Source organism: Phyllobates terribilis, unplaced genomic scaffold, assembly GCF_046119375.1.
Source record: "Phyllobates terribilis strain yellow unplaced genomic scaffold, ASM4611937v1 Scaffold_487__1_contigs__length_1357975, whole genome shotgun sequence".
Lineage (NCBI taxonomy): Eukaryota > Metazoa > Chordata > Amphibia > Anura > Dendrobatidae > Phyllobates > Phyllobates terribilis.
Genome location: NW_027363247.1, coordinates 1,055,069 through 1,073,271, shown reverse-complemented (window position 1 = coordinate 1,073,271; position 18,203 = coordinate 1,055,069). Strand labels below are relative to the sequence as shown.

The following is an 18,203-nucleotide window of genomic DNA, read 5'->3' as shown; positions in this document are numbered from 1 at the left end:
CTGCAGGCATCCTCCTTGCAGTCCTTCATCTCGTGGCCGTTCTTGCCGCATCTCCTGCAGTTCCGCGGCATGTCCGGGTAATAGATGAGGCCGTAGGAGTTGCCCAGGGAGAATGTCGGGGGCAGGTGCCGAAGTCCGTCTGAGTACGCCAGGTCCCTGTGAAGTCTAACGGTCACCGACCACTTACCTGTCCAGAAGCCGAGTCCATTCAGGATGTGAGAGGGTTCCTTCACAACCAAACAGAAGCGTCTCAGGAAGGTACAGATGTCTTGGCCTGGGGTGTGCGGGTTGCGCATGGAGACCGTGATCCTCCTTTCATCCCTCTGGATAGGGCAGCTACCTGTAAAGGCAGAGAAAGAATTATCCGGTCCTTTTGCGCTTACCATTTCCCAGAACCTCCTGCAGGTGTTCACAGTGGCGAAGGTGACGAAGAAGATCCCCGTCAAGAAGGTCTGGATGCTGAGGGTGTCCGACCTGGAGAAGCCTCGATCCAGCAGCATCTTCTGGCAGAACACGTCCGAGGACATGTCCGGCACCCTCCCATCCACTTCCTTCAGCTTCAGGGCCATCGTCTGCCGCATCCATGGCTCCAGGGCTGGAGCTTCGTGGCGGGGCTTCTGGGGTCCCTTCTGCTGGCCAGTCGTGGAGGCAGAGTCCTTGGGGTCAGAATCGGCTCCTGGCTGGGCCCTCCTGGCTGTCCCCAGCTCCAGGCTCTTCTTTTCGGCCTTCCTCGCAGCGCTTGCCATGGCTTTCCTCCTGCAGTTACTTCTTGGAGCTGGATCTGGAACTCTTCCCGGAATGGGTGGAGCTATGCAGATTCTTCTCCCGTCGTGTTCTGGACAAATTCCCCGAAAGGTCTTTGTCTCGATGATTTTCTTCCTCGAAGATTCCACAGGACAGCCCGATTCTTCTCCGAGTCTTCGTCTTCTTCTGGATTCTTTAGAGCTTCTTCCTCCCACCGATATCCGCCTTCGTTCTCCGATGTCAGCTGGGCTCCGAAGCTCTTCTCCTTCCGAGTTCGATCGCTCTCGTCAAGTGTAGATCGTAGCTCTTGTGTTTTTAAAAGAACAGATACTACACTTGATCTTAGCCAAAAGGCCGAGAAGCGATAACCAGAATTGGTTTCAAACTACGGAGCCACCCAAGGATCCTGAAAAGTCCATTTGTGGAGATGAGCTCCTGGACTCCCGTTAAGAAGACATGTTGTCAACCTCTAGATCCCTTACATGCCTGCACTTTTCGGCTTGCTTCTGCTGCAATCCACGCGTTTTAGATCTGCATAACTCCACCTCTTTAAACACAGCACCTTCACCCCCTGCTGTTCCCACCCGCCTCAACACCGTTGGAAGGGAGGAGAACCAATTAAGGCGGGGGGTGGGGTGGAACGAGCAGCTGTCTACCCTTAGCAGGAGGGCTGCTGATTACATACCTCTCCTGCTGCTGCTGCTGCTGGCTGTCCAGCAGCAGACTGAAGGTGGCTGCTGCTGTGCACAGGTATATAAAGGCTCAGAGCCTATTATGACACGCGCAGCCAGCGTTCCATTGCCACATTCCATCTACTGCAGGCAGGATACCTGGCTGGCTGAATGTCGCTGAGAAGCTCACAGAGACCGCCATAAGCAACAGTTTAACAGAATGCCACAGACTAATCAACCAAACTTTTTGGGTTGGGTTCTCTTTTATAGTCTGCAGGCATTAAATGAAAGAAGTCAGTGTTCCAGCAGAGGGAGACAACGTTTCAGAAAAGGCATTGTAGCAAACCAAAAAAGAAATTTTAAGCGCAGCAGAGTAACCAGCGCACATACCTGTTAGCTCAGGTGAGTTTAAAAGGCTGCTGTTGATAACAAGGGCATTTGCTAAATAGATGGTGTGTGTGCAACAATATACTGAAAGGTCAATTATATTGTGCAGCTTATCTCACCACCTGTAGTTATTTAGGTGAAAGCTCCAAAATGCTTGCCTAATATGTCTGTTTATCCAAAAGGAAGTAAAAAGGGAGAGCTAGAAAGATAGCATTGCATTACATTACATGGCAATGCAATGCACAGTTGCTGAAGTTGAACCAAAATGAGCTTGTAATCTGGCTTCTGCAACTTTGAACATGAAAAATCCAATGAGGAGAAGAAAAGCAAAGCCAAAGAGTCCATCCCAAAATCCGACAAACAATCAAAATGAACAAAAAACATTGAATTCAATTCTTTCTGATTTTAGAAACTGCATTAAAGAAGGGGTGCACCGGTCCTGGAGATACTGCAATACCAGGTCAATGCGTGGAGTGGACAGAGCAAGCTCTTTTTCCATCTCCCTGTTCTAAAAATCCATTTAATATATGGTCCCCAGATAGGGGACGTATCAGATATTAAACTGATAAGAACAGATACTACACTTGATCTTAGCCAAAAGGCCGAGAAGCGATAACCAGAATTGGTTTCAAACTACGGAGCCACCCAAGGATCCTGAAAAGTCCATTTGTGGAGATGAGCTCCTGGACTCCCGTTAAGAAGACATGTTGTCAACCTCTAGATCCCTTACATGCCTGCACTTTTCGGCTTGCTGCTGCTGCAATCCACGCGTTTTAGATCTGCATAACTCCACCTCTTTAAACACAGCACCTTCACCCCCTGCTGTTCCCACCCGCCTCAACACCGTTGGAAGGGAGGAGAACCAATTAAGGCGGGGGGTGGGGTGGAACGAGCAGCTGTCTACCCTTAGCAGGAGGGCTACTGATTACATACCTCTCCTGCTGCTGCTGCTGCTGGCTGTCCAGCAGCAGACTGAAGGTGGCTGCTGCTGTGCACAGGTATATAAAGGCTCAGAGCCTATTATGACACGCGCAGCCAGCGTTCCATTGCCACATTCCATCTACTGCAGGCAGGATACCTGGCTGGCTGAATGTCGCTGAGAAGCTCACAGAGACCGCCATAAGCAACAGTTTAACAGAATGCCACAGACTAATCAACCAAACTTTTTGGGTTGGGTTCTCTTTTATAGTCTGCAGGCATTAAATGAAAGAAGTCAGTGTTCCAGCAGAGGGAGACAACGTTTCAGAAAAGGCATTGTAGCAAACCAAAAAAGAAATTTTAAGCGCAGCAGAGTAACCAGCGCACATACCTGTTAGCTCAGGTGAGTTTAAAAGGCTGCTGTTGATAACAAGGGCATTTGCTAAATAGATGGTGTGTGTGCAACAATATACTGAAAGGTCAATTATATTGTGCAGCTTATCTCACCACCTGTAGTTATTTAGGTGAAAGCTCCAAAATGCTTGCCTAATATGTCTGTTTATCCAAAAGGAAGTAAAAAGGGAGAGCTAGAAAGATAGCATTGCATTACATTACATGGCAATGCAATGCACAGTTGCTGAAGTTGAACCAAAATGAGCTTGTAATCTGGCTTCTGCAACTTTGAACATGAAAAATCCAATGAGGAGAAGAAAAGCAAAGCCAAAGAGTCCATCCCAAAATCCGACAAACAAGCAAAATGAACAAAAAACATTGAATTCAATTCTTTCTGATTTTAGAAACTGCATTAAAGAAGGGGTGCACCGGTCCTGGAGATACTGCAATACCAGGTCAATGCGTGGAGTGGACAGAGCAAGCTCTTTTTCCATCTCCCTGTTCTAAAAATCCATTTAATATATGGTCCCCAGATAGGGGACGTATCAGATATTAAACTGATAAGAACAGATTTTTTTTTTTTTTTTTTTTTTTTCTACTCAGATCTTTAAGTCCACCATCACAAGTCATCATGTTAAAATGGTTTCAAACTTAAAAGTTTCCTCATTGTAGATAGCAAACTGGATCTTTTTTTTTTTTTTTTCCTTTTTTTGTTGTAAATTTACAGCTTATATTATTTTCCATATTCCAGTTTATTTTCCTTTTAACTTTAGAATTTCCATTTTTTACAGGGGGGTACATATGGTGCAACAAGAACATCACAAGGTAAGTACATTCCAATCTTTTTGCTTCCAAATTTCATTAGCTTTTTTATCACCAAACAACACCTTATCTCTCCAGAAATATAAAAACATATAACTTAGGCATAACTTAATACATTCTTGTACCGATACTTCCTTATGTTTAAAAATCAAAATATTCCGAGTTTTCCAAAGCGCCATTTTCACACAAGATAAAATTATCCATACAACCTTGAACACTTCATCCTTGACACCCAACCCGTAAAAAATCCTATTAAAATCTAGAAAATTAACACCACTTAGAGCTTTAACTAAATTACTAATCTTTCTCCATACTAATTGCGCATAACAACAGTTCCAAAAAATGTGCATAGCTGTTTCGCCAGCAGCACATTTACGTCTTGGGCATTTTTCAAACCGTACCAATCCTCTTCTATATTGGAAATCTCGAGTTGGCAGACAGTCTTTAATACTACACCATATTAAGTCCTTGTGTTCATTAGTCAAACACTTAAAATTTGCATTAATCCAAATTTTATCTACAACATTATCGGAAAATCGCTCTACCGGACTAGCTATCACCCTGCTTTCTAAGACTTTTAAAATGTTCTTATGATTTCCAAGTATTTTAAGATCCATATTCATTAATTTAAAATCCCTCAGAATTCTTTCTAAAATAATATAATTCCCAGATGGCATAAACTTATATGGCCGTTCCAAATGCATTTGTAACCATTTGTATTTCCTAATAAAAAAACCCAAATTGTATGTTAAAAAGGTTTTCAGCCTAGAAACTGGTCCTAATAAAGTGCATATGCAATTAGCTAAATACTTGGCATAAATGAAGGTTCTGATGTCTGGGAAGCCTTTCCCTCCTTTCCCTTTAATTTTGTACAACTCTTCCCTTTTTACCCTTTCCATTTTTGACTTCCATAGGAAATTAAAACATAACTTAATTATCTTTTTCATTACATTAATAGGAGGTATAAAAACAGTTGAAATGTATAAAATTATCGGAAGTAAGACCTGCTTTATTATCAAGATTTTGCCTTCCATTGTTAAACTTCTCAAGTTCCAAAAATCAATCTTTTTCCTTACCCTTTCAAGCAGGGACTCCCAATTCCTCACATTCCCACATGTCTCTGTAAAAAATACCCCTAAAACTTTAATTTCCATTAATCTCATCAGCATGCAATCCGAATTTAAAAGAAATTTACCCATAGTTAAAACACCTGATTTTTCTAAATTTATTTTAAAACCAGATGCTCCACCAAACCACACAACTGTCCTTAAAACTCTATGAAGACTCTTAATGTCCCGCACTAAAACTGACACATCATCCATATAAGCTAAAACCTTCACTTGGTCATTCCTACTGCCAGGAATAAAAAAGCCATTAATAACTTTATCTTTCCTAAAAGCAGTTAAAAGGGGTTCTATTGCACAAATGAAAAGTATAGGCGACAGGGGGCACCCCTGCTTAACCCCACAATTAATATTAATATTTTCCGATAAAAAACCATTAATAGAAATCTTACTAAAACATAACTTATACAGACATTTAATACGTTCAATAAAAACACCAGGACATCCTATTTTTTTTAAAACGGCAAATAAAAACTCATGAGCAACCCTATCATATGCCTTCTCAAAATCAAGGGAAACAAGGGCCAAGTCCTGCTTCCTATCAGCCACATCCCATATTATATCTCTCAGTAAGATTAGCGTGTCGGTAATCTTACGATTCGGGACTGCACAAGACTGATCCACCTCAATAACCGACCCTATCACACTCTTTAATCTATTGGCCAATAGTTTTGCATATACTTTATAGTCTGTATTTAGCAGCGTAATAGGCCTCCAATTTTTAATCAGTTCTTTTCCTCCTTTTTTATATAATAAAACAATAAGGCCTTCTGCCCATGACTTGGGAATATTAAAAGAGGACTCCACTTCTAAAAACAACTCATAAAAATCTTCCCCTATAATATCCCACACAACCCTGTAAAACTCCACAGGGAGGCCATCCACACCTGGTGTCTTCTGATTTTGTAAAGTGCAAATAGTATTAAATATCTCCTCCTTAGTAAACTCCCTAGATAAAAGTAATTTTTCTTCCTCACTAAGAGCTTTATCCAGAACCTCTAAAAAATGTTTTTTCAATGATTCATCAATCTTTTTTCGAGAAAACAGATCATCATAAAACATTTTGGCCTGCAATGCTTTCCCTTCTGGGCTCACCTCACCCTCTAAGACCTCAATAAAATCCTTTTTTCCACATATTTTTTTAAAGAAAAACTTAGTGCATTTCTCATCCTCATCCAGGACCTTTACCCTAGAGTTGAAGATGATTTCTTTTCCCTTCTCTTTTAGTGCATTCTGAATTTTCTCCTTTACCTCACTAATACTGCTGTCCATATTAACTCCATTGTTTTGAAAATAATAATAACACTGCAAATTAGCATTTAACGCATCATAAAACTGCCTTTTCTCATACGCTTTCCTCTTTCCCAATTTAACAAAGAAGGTTCTGATCTTACCCTTCATAAAATCCCACCAGTCTAAAATACACTTAAAACCCTTTTTGTTAAGTTTTAATTCATTATAAAAAACCTTAAAGTCTTCTTTAAAATTCTCCCCCTGTAATAAAGAAACATTCAGTTTCCAATGCGAAGGTTTTTTCTTACCGCAAGGGTCTATTGCTAAAGTGCATCCCAATAACTTATGATCCGAAAAAGGATTAATACTTGTCTTAAAAGAGGAACATTTAAAAGAATCAGACATAAAAAAGTGATCAATCCTAGACGTAAAACCTCTGTTTGACCACGTAACTTCAAATTCTTTTTTACTACCATCCATAGCCCATGCATCCTTTAAACTGAAGGCAGAAATTATGTTCTTAAGGCAGGTTACCGACCCATCCCGTACATTATTTAACTGGCAGTTAAAATCCCCACCAATTAAAATCGGATCCGCACCTGATAAAAAAAGCTGTAAAATCTCGAATAAATGTAATCTTTGATTTTTCTCAGTATGAGCATAAATATTAAAACAACGCACCCTTTTACCCTCCCTCATTACTTCTACACATAGAATACGACCAGGGTAAATTTCCTCATACTTCACCACCTCCCACTCACTAGAGCACAAAAAACCCACCCCATCACTTTTCAATTCATTCCCACCAGAAAAAAACATGTTACCCTTCCATATTCCACGTAAATATTCATAGCTCATTTTCCTTTCTAAATTACATTCTTGTAAAAAAATAAAATCGCATTTCTCATTATTCAAAAAATCATATAATGCAGTGCGTTTGTATAAATTGTTCAACCCCTGAACATTCAGGGATACAACAGTAATCATCTTCTAGTAATAGGCCCAGGGCTAATCCCTCCGCCCTCATCTACCAAAGGTGATTTCACATCCACAATTAAGGATTCTTGATCAGAAGAACTTGAGGGAGATACATCCCCAAACAAAGAAGACGCGTCACCACGAGATTTTTTCCCACCCAAGTCCTCCATGATCTCCTGTTGCTCTTCTTCCCATGTACTCCTTTTCAAAGATTTTGAACTTAAGTCCATATTTTCCTGGGCACAAGGAATCCCTGACGACATCTCTGATAATACCGCCAGAGCAGCAACTGTATCCACAATACCTTGTTGCCCCTCCTTTTCCTCTTCCAATGTTCCTTCCTCTCTTCCATCTTCTTTCCTCTCTCCTTCTTTCTTTTTATCTTCTTTCTTCTTGTCTTCCTTCTTCTTGTCTTCCTTCTTCTTTTCTTCCTTCTTCTTTACTTCCTTCTTCTTTTCTTCCTTCTTCCTTTCTTCTTTCTTCTTTTCTTCAGCTTTCTTCCTCTCTTCTCTTTTTTCTCTATTACTTAGAGGTGCCAGAACCTCTACTTCCTGCGCCACATTAGAAGAACTTTCTGATCCTCCATCCTCCATCTGCCCACCATCCCCTTGTTTATCTTCAGCATCAGCCTCAGATGTTTGCCTGGCTTGCATTGGGCACTCTCTCGCCTGATGAACCGGGCCAGAACATACTTCACAAGGGGCGCAATTTTCATCCATATGGCCATATTTCCGACATCGTTTACAATATGGTGGCATATTAGAAAAAAACAAAAAGCCTCTATCTCTATTTATGAGCACGACTGGTGGGGGTCTTAAGACACCCCCCTCCACTGACGGGTCCTTTTTAAAAACGACCTGATACAGTCTCTTGCCGTTCCAGGCCCCAAAACCAGTCGTACAACGTTTTTTCATAATTAATACGGAGCAAAACCTTCTTAAGTATGAAGTCACTTGCTCATCAGATATGAAAGGGTTATACATATGTATTGTTAGCATCCTTTGATCAAATTGAAAGCGAGGCGTGGCTGAAATTCCTTCCAATACCTCACTATGCTCACAGGCTGCAGCATATCTAAAACTGGAAAAAACCCTCTCACATACACCAGCACCTCTCAAAGTCACATCGTGTACTCCTCTGTTAGAAAATGACTGAACACAAAAGTACTCATCCTTGCTGATATGCAAGATAGGAGTAAAGACTTTCCTGTACAAAAAGTCCAAGTTTTTAACTTGCCTAAATTCCACACTCACCACAAACCGGATGGTGTCCTTCATGTAGGCATCGTCCTGATCCAAATTCATCTCCATTTCCACACAGAGAAAATTCAAAAGAAAGCCCGATGACGTCCAAAAATAACAGCACCAGACTCGATCCCTTCTGTTCAGCAGCGTCCAGAACTCCAGTCCTGAAGAAATCCTCCTCCACGATCCAGAATTCCTTCCACGCCGAAAGGTACGAGAAACACCTTCCTTCCTTCCCAATAGCAGCAGTTCCAATCGGAAAAGGCCGAGAAAGAATTCCAGTGATCACGAACCTGCCTCCTGACACCAATCACAAGGATCGTGCCAAAAGGCCGAGAAGCGATAACCAGAATTGGTTTCAAACTACGGAGCCACCCAAGGATCCTGAAAAGTCCATTTGTGGAGATGAGCTCCTGGACTCCCGTTAAGAAGACATGTTGTCAACCTCTAGATCCCTTACATGCCTGCACTTTTCGGCTTGCTGCTGCTGCAATCCACGCGTTTTAGATCTGCATAACTCCACCTCTTTAAACACAGCACCTTCACCCCCTGCTGTTCCCACCCGCCTCAACACCGTTGGAAGGGAGGAGAACCAATTAAGGCGGGGGGTGGGGTGGAACGAGCAGCTGTCTACCCTTAGCAGGAGGGCTCCTGATTACATACCTCTCCTGCTGCTGCTGCTGCTGGCTGTCCAGCAGCAGACTGAAGGTGGCTGCTGCTGTGCACAGGTATATAAAGGCTCAGAGCCTATTATGACACGCGCAGCCAGCGTTCCATTGCCACATTCCATCTACTGCAGGCAGGATACCTGGCTGGCTGAATGTCGCTGAGAAGCTCACAGAGACCGCCATAAGCAACAGTTTAACAGAATGCCACAGACTAATCAACCAAACTTTTTGGGTTGGGTTCTCTTTTATAGTCTGCAGGCATTAAATGAAAGAAGTCAGTGTTCCAGCAGAGGGAGACAACGTTTCAGAAAAGGCATTGTAGCAAACCAAAAAAGAAATTTTAAGCGCAGCAGAGTAACCAGCGCACATACCTGTTAGCTCAGGTGAGTTTAAAAGGCTGCTGTTGATAACAAGGGCATTTGCTAAATAGATGGTGTGTGTGCAACAATATACTGAAAGGTCAATTATATTGTGCAGCTTATCTCACCACCTGTAGTTATTTAGGTGAAAGCTCCAAAATGCTTGCCTAATATGTCTGTTTATCCAAAAGGAAGTAAAAAGGGAGAGCTAGAAAGATAGCATTGCATCACATTACATGGCAATGCAATGCACAGTTGCTGAAGTTGAACCAAAATGAGCTTGTAATCTGGCTTCTGCAACTTTGAACATGAAAAATCCAATGAGGAGAAGAAAAGCAAAGCCAAAGAGTCCATCCCAAAATCCGACAAACAAGCAAAATGAACAAAAAACATTGAATTCAATTCTTTCTGATTTTAGAAACTGCATTAAAGAAGGGGTGCACCGGTCCTGGAGATACTGCAATACCAGGTCAATGCGTGGAGTGGACAGAGCAAGCTCTTTTTCCATCTCCCTGTTCTAAAAATCCATTTAATATATGGTCCCCAGATAGGGGACGTATCAGATATTAAACTGATAAGAACAGATACTACACTTCATCTTAGCCAAAAGGCCGAGAAGCGATAACCAGAATTGGTTTCAAACTACGGAGCCACCCAAGGATCCTGAAAAGTCCATTTGTGGAGATGAGCTCCTGGACTCCCGTTAAGAAGACATGTTGTCAACCTCTAGATCCCTTACATGCCTGCACTTTTCGGCTTGCTGCTGCTGCAATCCACGCATTTTAGATCTGCATAACTCCACCTCTTTAAACACAGCACCTTCACCCCCTGCTGTTCCCACCCGCCTCAACACCGTTGGAAGGGAGGAGAACCAATTAAGGCGGGGGGTGGGGTGGAACGAGCAGCTGTCTACCCTTAGCAGGAGGGCTCCTGATTACATACCTCTCCTGCTGCTGCTGCTGCTGGCTGTCCAGCAGCAGACTGAAGGTGGCTGCTGCTGTGCACAGGTATATAAAGGCTCAGAGCCTATTATGACACGCGCAGCCAGCGTTCCATTGCCACATTCCATCTACTGCAGGCAGGATACCTGGCTGGCTGAATGTCGCTGAGAAGCTCACAGAGACCGCCATAAGCAACAGTTTAACAGAATGCCACAGACTAATCAACCAAACTTTTTGGGTTGGGTTCTCTTTTATAGTCTGCAGGCATTAAATGAAAGAAGTCAGTGTTCCAGCAGAGGGAGACAACGTTTCAGAAAAGGCATTGTAGCAAACCAAAAAAGAAATTTTAAGCGCAGCAGAGTAACCAGCGCACATACCTGTTAGCTCAGGTGAGTTTAAAAGGCTGCTGTTGATAACAAGGGCATTTGCTAAATAGATGGTGTGTGTGCAACAATATACTGAAAGGTCAATTATATTGTGCAGCTTATCTCACCACCTGTAGTTATTTAGGTGAAAGCTCCAAAATGCTTGCCTAATATGTCTGTTTATCCAAAAGGAAGTAAAGAGGGAGAGCTAGAAAGATAGCATTGCGTTACATTACATGGCAATGCAATGCACAGTTGCTGAAGTTGAACCAAAATGAGCTTGTAATCTGGCTTCTGCAACTTTGAACATGAAAAATCCAATGAGGAGAAGAAAAGCAAAGCCAAAGAGTCCATCCCAAAATCCGACAAAACGACAAACAAGCAAAATGAACAAAAAACATTGAATTCAATTCTTTCTGATTTTAGAAACTGCATTAAAGAAGGGGTGCACCGGTTCTGGAGATACTGCAATACCAGGTCAATGCGTGGAGTGGACAGAGCAAGCTCTTTTTCCATCTCCCTGTTCTAAAAATCCATTTAATATATGGTCCCCAGATAGGGGACGTATCAGATATTAAACTGATAAGAACAGATACTACACTTGATCTTAGCCAAAAGGCCGAGAAGCGATAACCAGAATTGGTTTCAAACTACGGAGCCACCCAAGGATCCTGAAAAGTCCATTTGTGGAGATGAGCTCCTGGACTCCCGTTAAGAAGACATGTTGTCAACCTCTAGATCCCTTACATGCCTGCACTTTTCGGCTTGCTGCTGCTGCAATCCACGCGTTTTAGATCTGCATAACTCCACCTCTTTAAACACAGCACCTTCACCCCCTGCTGTTCCCACCCGCCTCAACACCGTTGGAAGGGAGGAGAACCAATTAAGGCGGGGGGTGGGGTGGAACGAGCAGCTGTCTACCCTTAGCAGGAGGGCTCCTGATTACATACCTCTCCTGCTGCTGCTGCTGCTGGCTGTCCAGCAGCAGACTGAAGGTGGCTGCTGCTGTGCACAGGTATATAAAGGCTCAGAGCCTATTATGACACGCGCAGCCAGCGTTCCATTGCCACATTCCATCTACTGCAGGCAGGATACCTGGCTGGCTGAATGTCGCTGAGAAGCTCACAGAGACCGCCATAAGCAACAGTTTAACAGAATGCCACAGACTAATCAACCAAACTTTTTGGGTTGGGTTCTCTTTTATAGTCTGCAGGCATTAAATGAAAGAAGTCAGTGTTCCAGCAGAGGGAGACAACGTTTCAGAAAAGGCATTGTAGCAAACCAAAAAAGAAATTTTAAGCGCAGCAGAGTAACCAGCGCACATACCTGTTAGCTCAGGTGAGTTTAAAAGGCTGCTGTTGATAACAAGGGCATTTGCTAAATAGATGGTGTGTGTGCAACAATATACTGAAAGGTCAATTATATTGTGCAGCTTATCTCACCACCTGTAGTTATTTAGGTGAAAGCTCCAAAATGCTTGCCTAATATGTCTGTTTATCCAAAAGGAAGTAAAAAGGGAGAGCTAGAAAGATAGCATTGCATCACATTACATGGCAATGCAATGCACAGTTGCTGAAGTTGAACCAAAATGAGCTTGTAATCTGGCTTCTGCAACTTTGAACATGAAAAATCCAATGAGGAGAAGAAAAGCAAAGCCAAAGAGTCCATCCCAAAATCCGACAAACAAGCAAAATGAACAAAAAACATTGAATTCAATTCTTTCTGATTTTAGAAACTGCATTAAAGAAGGGGTGCACCGGTCCTGGAGATACTGCAATACCAGGTCAATGCGTGGAGTGGACAGAGCAAGCTCTTTTTCCATCTCCCTGTTCTAAAAATCCATTTAATATATGGTCCCCAGATAGGGGACGTATCAGATATTAAACTGATAAGAACAGATACTACACTTGATCTTAGCCAAAAGGCCGAGAAGCGATAACCAGAATTGGTTTCAAACTACGGAGCCACCCAAGGATCCTGAAAAGTCCATTTGTGGAGATGAGCTCCTGGACTCCCGTTAAGAAGACATGTTGTCAACCTCTAGATCCCTTACATGCCTGCACTTTTCGGCTTGCTGCTGCTGCAATCCACGCGTTTTAGATCTGCATAACTCCACCTCTTTAAACACAGCACCTTCACCCCCTGCTGTTCCCACCCGCCTCAACACCGTTGGAAGGGAGGAGAACCAATTAAGGCGGGGGGTGGGGTGGAACGAGCAGCTGTCTACCCTTAGCAGGAGGGCTCCTGATTACATACCTCTCCTGCTGCTGCTGCTGCTGGCTGTCCAGCAGCAGACTGAAGGTGGCTGCTGCTGTGCACAGGTATATAAAGGCTCAGAGCCTATTATGACACGCGCAGCCAGCGTTCCATTGCCACATTCCATCTACTGCAGGCAGGATACCTGGCTGGCTGAATGTCGCTGAGAAGCTCACAGAGACCGCCATAAGCAACAGTTTAACAGAATGCCACAGACTAATCAACCAAACTTTTTGGGTTGGGTTCTCTTTTATAGTCTGCAGGCATTAAATGAAAGAAGTCAGTGTTCCAGCAGAGGGAGACAACGTTTCAGAAAAGGCATTGTAGCAAACCAAAAAAGAAATTTTAAGCGCAGCAGAGTAACCAGCGCACATACCTGTTAGCTCAGGTGAGTTTAAAAGGCTGCTGTTGATAACAAGGGCATTTGCTAAATAGATGGTGTGTGTGCAACAATATACTGAAAGGTCAATTATATTGTGCAGCTTATCTCACCACCTGTAGTTATTTAGGTGAAAGCTCCAAAATGCTTGCCTAATATGTCTGTTTATCCAAAAGGAAGTAAAGAGGGAGAGCTAGAAAGATAGCATTGCGTTACATTACATGGCAATGCAATGCACAGTTGCTGAAGTTGAACCAAAATGAGCTTGTAATCTGGCTTCTGCAACTTTGAACATGAAAAATCCAATGAGGAGAAGAAAAGCAAAGCCAAAGAGTCCATCCCAAAATCCGACAAAACGACAAACAAGCAAAATGAACAAAAAACATTGAATTCAATTCTTTCTGATTTTAGAAACTGCATTAAAGAAGGGGTGCACCGGTTCTGGAGATACTGCAATACCAGGTCAATGCGTGGAGTGGACAGAGCAAGCTCTTTTTCCATCTCCCTGTTCTAAAAATCCATTTAATATATGGTCCCCAGATAGGGGACGTATCAGATATTAAACTGATAAGAACAGATACTACACTTGATCTTAGCCAAAAGGCCGAGAAGCGATAACCAGAATTGGTTTCAAACTACGGAGCCACCCAAGGATCCTGAAAAGTCCATTTGTGGAGATGAGCTCCTGGACTCCCGTTAAGAAGACATGTTGTCAACCTCTAGATCCCTTACATGCCTGCACTTTTCGGCTTGCTGCTGCTGCAATCCACGCGTTTTAGATCTGCATAACTCCACCTCTTTAAACACAGCACCTTCACCCCCTGCTGTTCCCACCCGCCTCAACACCGTTGGAAGGGAGGAGAACCAATTAAGGCGGGGGGTGGGGTGGAACGAGCAGCTGTCTACCCTTAGCAGGAGGGCTCCTGATTACATACCTCTCCTGCTGCTGCTGCTGCTGGCTGTCCAGCAGCAGACTGAAGGTGGCTGCTGCTGTGCACAGGTATATAAAGGCTCAGAGCCTATTATGACACGCGCAGCCAGCGTTCCATTGCCACATTCCATCTACTGCAGGCAGGATACCTGGCTGGCTGAATGTCGCTGAGAAGCTCACAGAGACCGCCATAAGCAACAGTTTAACAGAATGCCACAGACTAATCAACCAAACTTTTTGGGTTGGGTTCTCTTTTATAGTCTGCAGGCATTAAATGAAAGAAGTCAGTGTTCCAGCAGAGGGAGACAACGTTTCAGAAAAGGCATTGTAGCAAACCAAAAAATAAATTTTAAGCGCAGCAGAGTAACCAGCGCACATACCTGTTAGCTCAGGTGAGTTTAAAAGGCTGCTGTTGATAACAAGGGCATTTGCTAAATAGATGGTGTGTGTGCAACAATATACTGAAAGGTCAATTATATTGTGCAGCTTATCTCACCACCTGTAGTTATTTAGGTGAAAGCTCCAAAATGCTTGCCTAATATGTCTGTTTATCCAAAAGGAAGTAAAAAGGGAGAGCTAGAAAGATAGCATTGCATCACATTACATGGCAATGCAATGCACAGTTGCTGAAGTTGAACCAAAATGAGCTTGTAATCTGGCTTCTGCAACTTTGAACATGAAAAATCCAATGAGGAGAAGAAAAGCAAAGCCAAAGAGTCCATCCCAAAATCCGACAAACAAGCAAAATGAACAAAAAACATTGAATTCAATTCTTTCTGATTTTAGAAACTGCATTAAAGAAGGGGTGCACCGGTCCTGGAGATACTGCAATACCAGGTCAATGCGTGGAGTGGACAGAGCAAGCTCTTTTTCCATCTCCCTGTTCTAAAAATCCATTTAATATATGGTCCCCAGATAGGGGACGTATCAGATATTAAACTGATAAGAACAGATACTACACTTGATCTTAGCCAAAAGGCCGAGAAGCGATAACCAGAATTGGTTTCAAACTACGGAGCCACCCAAGGATCCTGAAAAGTCCATTTGTGGAGATGAGCTCCTGGACTCCCGTTAAGAAGACATGTTGTCAACCTCTAGATCCCTTACATGCCTGCACTTTTCGGCTTGCTGCTGCTGCAATCCACGCGTTTTAGATCTGCATAACTCCACCTCTTTAAACACAGCACCTTCACCCCCTGCTGTTCCCACCCGCCTCAACACCGTTGGAAGGGAGGAGAACCAATTAAGGCGGGGGGTGGGGTGGAACGAGCAGCTGTCTACCCTTAGCAGGAGGGCTCCTGATTACATACCTCTCCTGCTGCTGCTGCTGCTGGCTGTCCAGCAGCAGACTGAAGGTGGCTGCTGCTGTGCACAGGTATATAAAGGCTCAGAGCCTATTATGACACGCGCAGCCAGCGTTCCATTGCCACATTCCATCTACTGCAGGCAGGATACCTGGCTGGCTGAATGTCGCTGAGAAGCTCACAGAGACCGCCATAAGCAACAGTTTAACAGAATGCCACAGACTAATCAACCAAACTTTTTGGGTTGGGTTCTCTTTTATAGTCTGCAGGCATTAAATGAAAGAAGTCAGTGTTCCAGCAGAGGGAGACAACGTTTCAGAAAAGGCATTGTAGCAAACCAAAAAAGAAATTTTAAGCGCAGCAGAGTAACCAGCGCACATACCTGTTAGCTCAGGTGAGTTTAAAAGGCTGCTGTTGATAACAAGGGCATTTGCTAAATAGATGGTGTGTGTGCAACAATATACTGAAAGGTCAATTATATTGTGCAGCTTATCTCACCACCTGTAGTTATTTAGGTGAAAGCTCCAAAATGCTTGCCTAATATGTCTGTTTATCCAAAAGGAAGTAAAAAGGGAGAGCTAGAAAGATAGCATTGCATCACATTACATGGCAATGCAATGCACAGTTGCTGAAGTTGAACCAAAATGAGCTTGTAATCTGGCTTCTGCAACTTTGAACATGAAAAATCCAATGAGGAGAAGAAAAGCAAAGCCAAAGAGTCCATCCCAAAATCCGACAAACAAGCAAAATGAACAAAAAACATTGAATTCAATTCTTTCTGATTTTAGAAACTGCATTAAAGAAGGGGTGCACCGGTCCTGGAGATACTGCAATACCAGGTCAATGCGTGGAGTGGACAGAGCAAGCTCTTTTTCCATCTCCCTGTTCTAAAAATCCATTTAATATATGGTCCCCAGATAGGGGACGTATCAGATATTAAACTGATAAGAACAGATACTACACTTCATCTTAGCCAAAAGGCCGAGAAGCGATAACCAGAATTGGTTTCAAACTACGGAGCCACCCAAGGATCCTGAAAAGTCCATTTGTGGAGATGAGCTCCTGGACTCCCGTTAAGAAGACATGTTGTCAACCTCTAGATCCCTTACATGCCTGCACTTTTCGGCTTGCTGCTGCTGCAATCCACGCGTTTTAGATCTGCATAACTCCACCTCTTTAAACACAGCACCTTCACCCCCTGCTGTTCCCACCCGCCTCAACACCGTTGGAAGGGAGGAGAACCAATTAAGGCGGGGGGTGGGGTGGAACGAGCAGCTGTCTACCCTTAGCAGGAGGGCTCCTGATTACATACCTCTCCTGCTGCTGCTGCTGCTGGCTGTCCAGCAGCAGACTGAAGGTGGCTGCTGCTGTGCACAGGTATATAAAGGCTCAGAGCCTATTATGACACGCGCAGCCAGCGTTCCATTGCCACATTCCATCTACTGCAGGCAGGATACCTGGCTGGCTGAATGTCGCTGAGAAGCTCACAGAGACCGCCATAAGCAACAGTTTAACAGAATGCCACAGACTAATCAACCAAACTTTTTGGGTTGGGTTCTCTTTTATAGTCTGCAGGCATTAAATGAAAGAAGTCAGTGTTCCAGCAGAGGGAGACAACGTTTCAGAAAAGGCATTGTAGCAAACCAAAAAAGAAATTTTAAGCGCAGCAGAGTAACCAGCGCACATACCTGTTAGCTCAGGTGAGTTTAAAAGGCTGCTGTTGATAACAAGGGCATTTGCTAAATAGATGGTGTGTGTGCAACAATATACTGAAAGGTCAATTATATTGTGCAGCTTATCTCACCACCTGTAGTTATTTAGGTGAAAGCTCCAAAATGCTTGCCTAATATGTCTGTTTATCCAAAAGGAAGTAAAAAGGGAGAGCTAGAAAGATAGCAATGCATCACATTACATGGCAATGCAATGCACAGTTGCTGAAGTTGAACCAAAATGAGCTTGTAATCTGGCTTCTGCAACTTTGAACATGAAAAATCCAATGAGGAGAAGAAAAGCAAAGCCAAAGAGTCCATCCCAAAATCCGACAAACAAGCAAAATGAACAAAAAACATTGAATTCAATTCTTTCTGATTTTAGAAACTGCATTAAATAAGGGGTGCACCGGTCCTGGAGATACTGCAATACCAGGTCAATGCGTGGAGTGGACAGAGCAAGCTCTTTTTCCATCTCCCTGTTCTAAAAATCCATTTAATATATGGTCCCCAGATAGGGGACGTATCAGATATTAAACTGATAAGAACAGATACTACACTTGATCTTAGCCAAAAGGCCGAGAAGCGATAACCAGAATTGGTTTCAAACTACAGAGCCACCCAAGGATCCTGAAAAGTCCATTTGTGGAGATGAGCTCCTGGACTCCCGTTAAGAAGACATGTTGTCAACCTCTAGATCCCTTACATGCCTGCACTTTTCGGCTTGCTGCTGCTGCAATCCACGCGTTTTAGATCTGCATAACTCCACCTCTTTAA

At 43.3% G+C, this 18,203-nt stretch overlaps 8 non-coding genes and 2 pseudogenes across 8 annotated transcripts; all 10 read right to left on the bottom strand.

Annotated features, from left to right (window-relative positions):
- Positions 1–1,032: 1,032 nt before the first annotated feature.
- On the bottom strand, positions 1,033–1,110 carry LOC141229703 (U2 spliceosomal RNA; annotated as a pseudogene).
- Positions 1,111–2,225: 1,115 nt separating this feature from the next.
- On the bottom strand, positions 2,226–2,416 carry LOC141229531 (U2 spliceosomal RNA). The gene has a single exon (XR_012296190.1). It is a non-coding gene; the product is annotated as a U2 spliceosomal RNA (small nuclear RNA).
- Positions 2,417–3,531: 1,115 nt separating this feature from the next.
- LOC141229685 (U2 spliceosomal RNA) lies at positions 3,532–3,759 on the bottom strand (annotated as a pseudogene).
- A 6,214-nt stretch (positions 3,760–9,973) lies between these two features.
- Positions 9,974–10,164, bottom strand: LOC141229648 (U2 spliceosomal RNA). Its single transcript, XR_012296303.1, has one exon. It is a non-coding gene; the product is annotated as a U2 spliceosomal RNA (small nuclear RNA).
- A 1,123-nt stretch (positions 10,165–11,287) lies between these two features.
- On the bottom strand, positions 11,288–11,478 carry LOC141229643 (U2 spliceosomal RNA). The gene has a single exon (XR_012296298.1). It is a non-coding gene; the product is annotated as a U2 spliceosomal RNA (small nuclear RNA).
- A 1,115-nt stretch (positions 11,479–12,593) lies between these two features.
- On the bottom strand, positions 12,594–12,784 carry LOC141229530 (U2 spliceosomal RNA). Its single transcript, XR_012296189.1, has one exon. It is a non-coding gene; the product is annotated as a U2 spliceosomal RNA (small nuclear RNA).
- A 1,123-nt stretch (positions 12,785–13,907) lies between these two features.
- LOC141229642 (U2 spliceosomal RNA) lies at positions 13,908–14,098 on the bottom strand. Its single transcript, XR_012296297.1, has one exon. It is a non-coding gene; the product is annotated as a U2 spliceosomal RNA (small nuclear RNA).
- Positions 14,099–15,213: 1,115 nt separating this feature from the next.
- LOC141229529 (U2 spliceosomal RNA) lies at positions 15,214–15,404 on the bottom strand. The gene has a single exon (XR_012296188.1). It is a non-coding gene; the product is annotated as a U2 spliceosomal RNA (small nuclear RNA).
- Positions 15,405–16,519: 1,115 nt separating this feature from the next.
- LOC141229647 (U2 spliceosomal RNA) lies at positions 16,520–16,710 on the bottom strand. Its single transcript, XR_012296302.1, has one exon. It is a non-coding gene; the product is annotated as a U2 spliceosomal RNA (small nuclear RNA).
- Positions 16,711–17,825: 1,115 nt separating this feature from the next.
- On the bottom strand, positions 17,826–18,016 carry LOC141229528 (U2 spliceosomal RNA). The gene has a single exon (XR_012296187.1). It is a non-coding gene; the product is annotated as a U2 spliceosomal RNA (small nuclear RNA).
- Between the last annotated feature and the right edge of the window lie 187 nt (positions 18,017–18,203).